The following is a 3,394-nucleotide window of genomic DNA, read 5'->3' as shown; positions in this document are numbered from 1 at the left end:
AAGCTTGGCAGGTGGATTCCTTACCACTGAGCCACCTGGTAAGCCCCATGCTCCTCATTACTTTATTGCCTGGCTTAGTATTCAATGGCTCAGACTAGATGCTTATTAACTCTCCGTTAGTAATGATGAATAACACTTACTATGTGTTTACTGTGGGTCAGCACAGAGTCAGGTGCTTGGCAGACATTATCTCAGTTAATTATCAGGTCAGCCCTACAAGGAAGGTCCTATAATTATCCCCATTTTGCAGATGAGAACTGAAAATCTTGATGTCCATGATTAGTTGAGTTTGATTCTGGTTCCTTTAGAAAATCAGCTAAAAAAAAAAAAGAAAATTAACTCAGTTCAACAACACTGACAAAATCTCTGAGCAACCTAACACATGTTACATTCTAAATGTGTATATTATGGCAGCCAGTCCAGAAAGAGAAAAACAGCAGAACACCTTTCTCTCTTCTGCCTGCATGGGATATTGAGGCAAGTGGGCAGCAACAGTGCCCCTTTAACTCTAGCCCTGCCCTCACCTCTTCTTGCTTGGTCACAGCATGTGCCTCACATTTTGGTCTCCTGCCTCCAGATCCCTCTCATTTGTGCTTCTTCTAAAGTGTATTTGATCATGACACTGGCTGAAATTTTCATTGACACATAATGCCCTATAATATCCAAATTTCTTAGGTCTGCTTACAACTTTCCTACAACTTATTTAGCATTTCCTCCTGTTGGAAGAGGGTAGTTCTGGAATGCAGAATGACTAGTCAATCCTCAAACAAGACACTTTCTACTCCTTTGTGTTTTTACACACTCACTTCCCACTGCTTTCTGTGTCCTTATCGAGACCTGTCCTGTCCCTTACCCATTCATTTTTTAGGATCCAGTTCCTAATAACTACACTGAGAAATGACCTTAGCTCTACTCTAGGCTCCAGTCCTCCTCCTTTGTGCTTCTTTACAATTACACACATACCTCTAATGCTACAGTTGCCACATTTCATGACAGTGATCTATTTATGTCTTCATCACTAGCCTGTGAGCTTCTCTAGGGCAAGAAATGTCCCATCTTCCAATTTCCAGCACCCAGCACAGGACTTGGCCCTCAACAGATGTAGTTGCTTAAACAAATTAGGTCAAAACATAAGACACCAACTGTTAACCTCCTCTACAGAGTTCTTTCACATTCGTTCCCAAAGCTTTCCATGTGTTTGATTACTATAGTAAATATCAGATCTGCTTTGAATGAGAACTACATTTGTGCATGGGATTTGTGAGGACTAGAATAGTACCTGTTGACTTGTCACATATGACAGTGTCCTGTACACTGAAACCGTTCTGTGAAGCTCTGCAGATCTGAAATGAACCTAACGAGCTTCCTGGGTTTTAGCCAAGTTATTATAAAGCCTTCTACTACTCTGAGGAAACAATTATCTCCAACACAGGAGTGAACGATCTATCACAATGCTGTTTGATGTTTCAGAATCTCACATTCCTATGACAGGAGGTAGGTTCAAATCAGGTTGATGTACTGTCAACTCTGATTACGTCGGTCAACACCCAACCCAGATAATGGCAACGTAGTGGGTTTAAAAAGAGGGGAATCATTTTAGAAAGCAGAAGTCAACTGAAGAAGTAGTAATAATTTAGAGGGAAATATACTGCAATCTGAAAGAGTGTTCATAGATCCATTCTCTTTCTCTTTTCTCGCATCATAAATTTGTTCCCAGTGAAGAAACATTCATGCATCTTACCTCCTGTCAGAGTCCCAGAGCATGTAAAGGTGAACCCACTGGGGCTGGCCAGAGTAGAAGAGGAAAGCTTTTTCCAGAAGGAACTGTCTGAGGAATTATAAGAATTTTAAACATGGCAAAGGGAAGAACAAATTACTATTTGAAAAAATCAGTTGTTTTCCTCCAGTATTGAAGAAAGAACAAAGCATACTCAGTGGATTCCAACTCTTGGAGGATATAAAAAAAAAAATGGAATTGTCTTGGGAATTCTTGGTGTGCCAGTCATTAGGACTCTGCACTTTCACTGCTGAGGCCTGAATTTGATCCCTGGTCAGGGAACTTGAATTCCACAAGCCTTGAGGTGCAGTAAAAAAAAAAAAAAAAAGGACTTTTTTTAAACAAACTAGCTGTTCAAATTAGCATACAATCATTTCAGCTTTTCTAAATAAAAGTTTTCTGTTTTTGTTTTTTTTTAAAGAAAGAAATTTGTGAGATACTAGCACATGGCTCTCTCAGTGACTCCTTCAGAGGCCTTTGCATTTTGCATTCTAGAAGGACTCTGGCAACCTTAAGCTCAATTATTTCTCCCTCACCACCCTGCAAGCATCTACTGATCACTGGCTAAGCATGAAGCACTGTGCCAGCCACCACTAGGACAGATGATTAGGTAGAGAAAATATAGAATCAGAAAGCATTATTGGGTACTTTAAAATAATACTTTCAAAAACAAGGGCAAGAAAGATCACAAGCCAACAGCAAGAATAACACTAGTAGCTCCACTAGGCCATACAGGTATTTGAATTCAGACTTGTTGGATATTGCACAATGGATAACAGAGATAATAATTCTAATGGTTATAAATGATCAACATTTGCTGCTCTAAGACAGTGATAATTGAAATTAATGTAACTGCTTCTAGGATGAAGAGAAATATTAATATAGCCACTGCTTTCTTCACCAACTTTATCTCTTATCACACTCCCCCTCCTCAGGTATTTCAGTCACAGTGACCTTTATTCAGAGTCATGGACACTCTCTGCTCCCATGATAAGATTTGCACATACTCTTCCCTCTGTCTGGAACACTCTTATCTCCCCCCACTCTCTCACTCACAAAAGTAACCCCTATTTATCCTTTCTATCTCAGCTCAGTGTCACTTTCTCAAACTTACTTCCCTGACTTTTCAGACCAGATTATATCCTCCTTTCATACACCCTCCCAGCATCCTTTACCTCTTCTTCAGAATATTTATGGTAGTTACAATTTTAAAGAATCTTATTCTTATCTACTTATCTGGCACCTCTACAAGACAATGAATTTCATGAAAACAGGGAGACAGTTACTTTTTGTTCACCACTGGCTGCTCAGTGCTCAGCAACATGCAGGGAACACAGAAAGTACATGATAGAAAAGTGCAATAAATGAATAAAATATAAGTTAAGGTGTCTTAAAAATATTACCATAGTGATTACTACTACAATATTAGAGTTTGAAAAGAATTCTATGTTTTGGCAGATATGAAACATAAGATATGAAAAAGTTCAAAGTGAAAAAGAAAAAAGCTATAGAAAAGGATTGTTGGAGAAGAAATTCAAATACATACAAAGGTGTAGATTTAATGTGGATTCTGAAAACATGAGGAATGATGGACACTTCATAAACAATGGGAATTAA

At 38.7% G+C, this 3,394-nt stretch overlaps 1 non-coding gene across 1 annotated transcript; it reads left to right on the top strand.

Annotated features, from left to right (window-relative positions):
- The first annotated feature begins 1,711 nt into the window (after nt 1–1,711).
- LOC139031318 (small nucleolar RNA SNORD22) lies at nt 1,712–1,837 on the top strand. Its single transcript, XR_011483799.1, has one exon. It is a non-coding gene; the product is annotated as a small nucleolar RNA SNORD22 (small nucleolar RNA).
- Nucleotides 1,838–3,394: the final 1,557 nt, after the last annotated feature.

Source organism: Odocoileus virginianus, chromosome 26, assembly GCF_023699985.2.
Source record: "Odocoileus virginianus isolate 20LAN1187 ecotype Illinois chromosome 26, Ovbor_1.2, whole genome shotgun sequence".
Taxonomy (NCBI): domain Eukaryota; kingdom Metazoa; phylum Chordata; class Mammalia; order Artiodactyla; family Cervidae; genus Odocoileus; species Odocoileus virginianus.
This window is presented reverse-complemented; position numbering and strand designations above follow the sequence as displayed.